The sequence below is a fragment of the Ipomoea nil genome, unplaced genomic scaffold (assembly GCF_001879475.1).
Source record: "Ipomoea nil cultivar Tokyo-kokei standard unplaced genomic scaffold, Asagao_1.1 scaffold0482, whole genome shotgun sequence".
Taxonomy (NCBI): Eukaryota; Viridiplantae; Streptophyta; class Magnoliopsida; order Solanales; family Convolvulaceae; genus Ipomoea; species Ipomoea nil.
In genome coordinates, this window is record NW_017616910.1 from 3,973,081 (window position 1) to 3,980,806 (window position 7,726).

Below are 7,726 nucleotides of genomic sequence, written 5' to 3' on the forward strand. Positions count from 1 at the left end.
GTTAAATTCAATGATACACATATAATATTCGATAGTTCATGATATATGATAATATTACTGTATCAAATCATTTTATGATATAAAAACACCGTGTTTTCTTGCGTGTCAACTCAAAATAATAAGAAATTATCATGTTCTCGTCGTTAAAACTTTACTTATTAATTAGATAAAGTTTTCAATGAAGGAGTAACATCATTACCGTGGATGAAACAAATAAATGGAGTGAGAAGTTTGTTAAGAATCAAATTTGGGAAGCCATTTGGAGTGTGAAACAGATACAAGTATTTGTTGCCACTCGAACAAAATTAAAGCTGTGAAAAAGGGGGGAGGGATTTGGAGATGATAAGGAAATGAAAACAGATGGCCTTCGATCCATACGATGTGGGGAACTTTTTTTTTTTTTTTTTCTTATAATTTGCCGACTAAATTAAAGCTTTCTGTTAATCCAACGTCAATTGCATCCTTTTCTTCTCTTTTGCAATGTATTTATGCTATAATACTTCCGCCCTTTAATTTGCTTCCCGGATTTCCGCTGCGTTCATATGACAAACGGACAACATTTTGCCCAATTTTATTATTATCTTTTTTTTTTTTTCATTAATCATTCTATCTGCAGTCCTACACCAATATTAGATATTAACTACCCTTAGAAAAAAAAAAAAACCAACCCGCACGAACTTTGCTCACCGACACTGTTGCAAAAATCGCGTTTAGGCGCCGATTAATCGTACTTAGGCGGTCCCCAGGCGTCTAGCGATTTTTTCAACATTGCTCACCGATTCACTAGACAGTACTTAGGTTCGAACCTCATCAGCCACAATGTGGGAATTATGCTCAAAGTGGATAAATCCCTTGTGCGCACCTGCATTTGACCCTATCTGCTAAGCATACATCCTCCCCTGTCAGACCTTTGGGTTGGGATTTTTTAAAATTTAAGCTAAGTAACTATATATTTGAATTAATGGAAGGTTGGGAGTTTTTAAAATTTAAGCCAAGTAACTATATATTTGAATTAATGGAAAGAAAATGATTCACTATTAGGTAAATTAATATGTATACACTCATGTTTATATAATGTAGTAGTATAAAATTACAATATCCTTTTTTTCCTTAAACATGAGGGGGTTACCCAAAGAAATTACAATATCCTTCGATTTACATGAAAGTCTCCCACCGATATCTGAATATGCATTTTGGATGAAACTCGCATCATAACTTTTATTGGCAAGGAAATACAAGGATCATAACTTTAGTTGGCAAGGAAATACAAAGAGGTAAATTCGTTAAGGGGTCCACAGATAACTGGCTTAGACCAAGAAAGTAATAAGTATCTCTCGCATACAAAAAGTTGAACTTGAAACATTGTGGTTACTAATTAATTATCTAACCAATTAAGCTAGAATTGCGCCAAAATTACTATATTATTGCCCCATTGAGATTCAGATGTACAGTTAATTTAAAAGGTCTAGGTAATTTGTTCGCTTAAAAAGTTTAGTTTAAAATAATGAATTTTAATTAAAGAGTTAAATTTAAGGGATATTTTCTCTAAGTTATACAGTAATTGTAGAATTCGCCCTAAATGTTGATTATATTCACTTTTTGTCCCTAAGTTATTATTGACGTTGCACTTTTCGTTCTTTCGTTCTTACTTTTCGTCCCTGAGTTATACTAAAATTACAAATTTCGTTCTTAATATTTTATTAGTAAAGTAACAAAAGTGCAACATTAATGATAACTTAAAGATAAAAAGTGAGTATAATTAATACTTAAAGACGAATTCTACAATTACATTATAACTTAGGGACGAAAATTGCACTTTTCCCTAAATTTTTTTTTTTTTTTTTTTTTTTTGAAAGTTACTGGCTCTATTACATTGTAGTATCTGTTCATATACTTTCTCAACCTACTGAAACTCAATAAAAGGTTTTTGTTTTTACCCTTTCCTTTTGGATTCTAGCGATGAAGAACGAAGAGGACATGGGAGGGGTCTTCGATCCACCGTGAATTTTTTCTTTGTTTTCGGATTTTTGGCATTCAAATATTTTTTATTTTGGTTTCTCCCAATACATTATTTTTTAGGGATAAAGTACGAATAAGCCACTGAACTATTTGAGAAATAGCAATTAAGCTATCGAATTCAAATAATACTCAAATAAGCCATTGAACTCGAGGAAAAAGAGCAATTAACATATGTTAACTCAAGACTTTTACTGATTGAATTGCCAAATGTTTATTTTATTTACATTTCTTTAATTATAATCCACCTACATAGTAATATATTTTAAAGTAATTACAATCAAAATAGTTTTGTCTTGTCTACATCTAATTTATTTATTTATTATTATTTTTAAACAGAAAATTCAGTGAAAAAATAATAATAATCAATCAATCAATCAAATCTCGACAAGATAAAACTATTTTGATTATAATTAGAGGATTATAATAAAAGAAACGTAAATAAAATAAACATTTGGCAATCCAGTCAACAAAACCGTAGAGTTAACCTGTTAAAAATTTTAATTGTTTTTTTATTTTTTTGTTTTTAATGCAATGGCTTATTTGCTCTTTTTTTTTTTTTTCGAGTTCAATGGCTTATTTGGGGGTTATTTGAGTTCGATGGCTTAATTGCTATTTCCCAAATAAAAAGTACATTATTTTAAAGTATATCATTTGAGTACTGAAAGTACATTATTTTGTACAATATCAAATATTGTACATTCAGTACACAAATAATGCATTTTTAGTATATTAAAAATATAATGTAACTTGTATTCATGGAAAATACATTATTTAAGTACTGAAAATACATTATTTGAGTACTGGAAGTAAATTATTGTATATACTATATATCAAATAATGTAAATTCAGTATACAAATAACGTGCTTTTAGTATATTAAAAATGTACGGATGTACGGAGTAACTTATATTCATGGTCTATACAGCTGTGTGGACCTTGGTCCACAAAAAAGTTGCCGCCTGACAATCCTTATAAATGGACCAGGACCCATACTTCATTGTAGACCCTGGTTCATGTGTATGTGTTTTGTGTTATAGACTTTTTGTTTTATTGACTTTTTTTGTCTTGCATTATGAAATTCTGTACCTTAAGAGTAGAAATTCTGCGTATCTGAAATAAATTAGTAATTGTGTCTTATGTTACGAATTTATCTATCTTGTGTTTTGAAATTGAGTGTATATGAACACAAATTATGTACATAAATCAAATTTGAAAAATAAGTAAATATATAACATGTATATAAACTATATATACATATTTTGTGAATATAGTGTTCAAAAATTATAAATATAAATTCAAAAATTGTGTTATACTGTTGATATAATTGTGAATATAGATTTCAAAAATTGTGAATATAGAGTTCTACAATTGTGAATATTGAGTTCTGTAATTTTGTATATTGAGATCTAAAATTGTGAATATTCAGTTATAAAATTGTGAATATATATATAATTCAAAAATTGGGAATATAGAGGAACGAATTATGAAGACAAACGGCAAGGAAGGAAGCAATATTTAAAAAAAAAAAAAAAAAAATTAGCCAGCGTCATTTTGCTTCAAAACGACGCCAATCTGGACCCGGGTCCACATCATAATTTGCCTTTTCTACCCATTTTGTGGGCCCTACTCCTCTACACTCTTAATACATCTTTTATTATTTTATTCATTTTCTATAATTATTAATTTCAACTTTATAATTATAATTTCTAATTTTAAATATAAATATAATTTAATGAATTAAAAATAAAATATATTTTAATTTTATAAAATTTAAGTTATAAATTTAATTCAAGCAATTTATATATTAAAAAAAGAGTTAATTACCAATTTGGTCCCTCGACTATTACGATTTCACCAATTTGGTCATCAACTACAAAAATTTCTCAATTTAGTCCCTAACTATGCATTTTTTTACCCTAAATGGTCCTAAAGTCAAACTATCACTTTAAGGCATTAAAATTGAGGACAGATTTGTAATTTAGGCTCCACCGAATAATTTAAATTGAGGAGATAGTTCCGATCGACCATCGAGTTTTCACATGCATCCATCTCGCCACACCCGCCGACATCCCCCACACATACACAACCTTATCCATCATATGGCTGTTTTCGAGCGTCTCACCCACCTCTTCTCCGCCACCGAAGTCACTCTCTCCACCACCCTCTTCCCTGCCGCTAATCCCATCTTGTCATTCGCCTCTTTCACCGTCTTTGTGCTAGAAGTCTCCCCGAATCCCTTCATGCTTGCCCCTGAAAACCCTCATTCCACTCCTATCAACAAAATCGTTACTCTCAACCTCAAAACCGATGACCCGGATGCCGAAACCTTCTAGTCCCAAGCCCTAACCGGCGCCACCGTTGCCGGGTACACCCTATTTTTCCCTAACTACTCCTCGTTTATGGCAAAACCCAGGTTCTACATCGAGGATATATTCGTCCAGGAGGCCTACCAGAGGAAGGGATTCGGGTGGATGTTGTTGTCAGCCGTGGCGGCTCAGGCGGCGAAGATGGGGTATGTGAGAGTTGAATGGGTGAGAATACTATTGAAAAATTGGGTTTCTCTCAGAGCGTTCGTCAACGGTAGGTGACTGTCCAACGACACCCCGTCGAAAATCTCCCAAGTGAACACGTCGAGGAAGGACCAGTAATTGTACTACTCCACCTCCATGTCGAGCTTCTTCATCCACCCAGATTGACGAAGAGCCTCGTGAAGTCTTCTCCCACTTTATTCCACATTTTTTGGACGCTGTTGCCGAATTTCTCGTTGTTGTGTTTCTGCCACAGGGAGTCGATGTACCAGAGGTTATAGGCCCTGAACTGGACCTCTGAAAGGAAGACGTAGCCGCGCTTTTGGGCGGCGTCGCCGACCAGAGAAATGAGGAGGTAACGAGTCTCCTCGTCGGCCTGCCGGAAGTTCTGGGCGGAGAGGTGTTACTCTAGGACGTCGTAGGAGATGGCGGTTTGGGGAGTGAACTTAGAAATCTGTCCTCAGTTTATTGCATGACGTCGTAGGAGATGGCGGTTTGGGAGTGAACTTAGAAATTTGTCCTCAGTTTTATTGCATTTAAAACGATAGTTTGACTCTAAGATCATTTCTGGTATTAAAAAAAAAACATTATCGGGGACTAAATTGAGAAATTTTGATAGTCGAGGATCAAATTGGTGAAATTATCATAGTTGAGGGACCAAATTGGTAATTAACTCTTAGAAAAAAAAAATCTCAACGGCAAATAATCGTTGAGTGAAAGAAATGAAATAAATTTCATTTCAGCATCAAAGACAAAATAACCGTTGAGGCTAATTTTAATTTCTATTTTTTTTAATAATTAAATGGAACATTAATGGTGGGAGATAGACTATCCCCACCATTTGCGAGTGCTGCGTAGTGCATGGCATCACGTGTCACACATCATTTTCTTTTTTTTTTCTTCAAAAACAAGTTCCTCTCTCCGGGGAAAAATCGCGTCATTTGCATATTGACCGTTCTCCACTGTCAATATGACGTTATTCAACAGTCATATTGACAGTTGAGGATAAACAATATATATCCCTTAAAAAAACACTAATAATGGTTCACCAAAGTGGCACGTGCTAGCACACACTAGTGAGTGCCTGCACGTACCACTCGCCTAGGAGATTTAATATCCGGAGATTAAATCTCCTTCAGCCAACCCTTCTTACATCTTTATTCCCATATTAGAGATGTCAAAAGACAATTTTGAGAACATGTGTTTAATAAATTTATGATCAATGATATTTTTAACCGTTGATTTATAGTTATATAGTCTTTGTTTCTACTTCCAATAATAAGCACACTGTTATAAATATTATTTGTGGACATTATGTATAGTTTGTATAACGAATGTAACGGTAGTATTTATATATGTCATTATTGCTTTCTGTTATGATGATAGTGTATTGATCAAGGGATGCTGATGAATGAAATCTTATTATCCTATATTCTATTGTCTCTTGTCTTCTTTCGCTCTATCATCCAATATTATCTATTTTGCATAAGTTCATCGGTTAGGAGCTAAAGGCCATCGGGCATAATCTGACACAACACGTTATCAGCAGTACAAGTCACATACATGCAATGGGACAAATAAAAACATATATAGTTTTTTCATTATATAAAATACTCTGATCCACATGAACTCTAAAAGAGTGATAAAATATTTGTCCAGATGATTTGCTCCAGTGACAAGTTAGCAAATGTATACCTACAAAATATCCATAAGATTGATATGTGTAGGTAAAGAAAATTATTATATTTAGCGGGAGCAACAAAATATAAACTATAAATAATTTTATTGGTCGAGATGATCATGAGAAAATATGATAAATTCTAATGACAATCCTGAAGATTGTACCATATCCCTTCTCTACAACCTTTTGAAACAATGATTTTACTTTAAGCAATGTAGAATTTGAAGATTGTTATCTTTAGGGGGAGACGAGAAGTACATTCACTCGAGTCAATCCTGTAGATTGGACAATTCTGTATATTGGACAATCATGTAGATTGTGTCTTAAAAGGACTAATAGATTACTTTTTGCCGCGTATACACTCACTCGATTCAATCTTGTAGATTGGGTCTTAAAAGGAGTAGTAGTTATACTTTTTGCAGCATATACATACCATGCATGTATTCTTTTCCTTGCTAGGTTTCTCCCAATGAGTTTTGCTAGTGTGGTTTAGTTTTGCTAGTTTGGTTTTTAACGAGGTATGAGTATGATATAATAATGGGCGGAGTTGTCTACAAATACTTAAATATTCAAACCCAAAAATCTTGTAGATTATGCCTTGAAGGAAAATACTTAAATAGTCAAACCCCAAAATCCTGAAGATTATGTCTCGAAGGCAAGCACTTAAATAGACAAACCCCAAAATCCTGAATATTATGCCTTGAAGGCTTATGGTTGTACTCCTTTTCCTTTAACTAAATTTTCCCCACGAGATTTTCTAAAATTCAGGTTTTTAACAGGGCAATCAGTACTGATAGATACCCCAAATCAGGCAGTCGGTCCGGTGTATAAGGCAAGGCAGTCGGATTCAGGCGGGGATCAATACTTAGCAAATGGGGATGCCATCCATAGTTCTCGTCCACCATATGAGTCGCATGGGGATTACATCAGCCATCCTCAGCAGCCAGCCGTCCACAAGAATGGGCGTCTATTCCGACGAGGATCGACCGGCTCGAGTAGATTGACTAGGCTCAGTAGTCGGCGTGTCCTCGAATAGCTTCATATATGAGACACGGTTGGGCGACCAGCCTCGATAGTCGGTGTGTCCCTTACCAAATACCTCGCCAGGCTTTGAATGGGCGACCAGGTTCCGCGGGTGGTGTGTCCTTGGCCAGGTACTACTTAGGAACTCAATCGGGTGACCAGGCTCCGTGGTTGGGGTGTCTTCGCCCAAGTACTACGACCCCCTTTATGCATCTCCTTGGCAATCAGGGCGTCCCCAGCTGGGTGCTTGCCCAGAGGCGGTTAAAGTAGATTTTACGGAGATCTCTTCATTTGTTTAAGTAGCTTCCTTTATTGGCTTAGACAGTTATGGTAGTTAATAGGTTGGATTCCTTAATTCAATTGGCTCTGCGTTAGCCGTACTTCCGTTATAGAATTTGCTCTACGTCAGTCATACTTTAATTGTAAGAATCTTGTACCCTAGTATAGATATCCCCCGGGATCATCATGTTACGGGG

The 7,726-nt window shown here is 34.8% G+C and overlaps 1 pseudogene; it reads left to right on the plus strand.

Annotated features, from left to right (window-relative positions):
- Positions 1-2,993: 2,993 nt before the first annotated feature.
- LOC109173547 lies at positions 2,994-4,847 on the plus strand (annotated as a pseudogene).
- Positions 4,848-7,726: the final 2,879 nt, after the last annotated feature.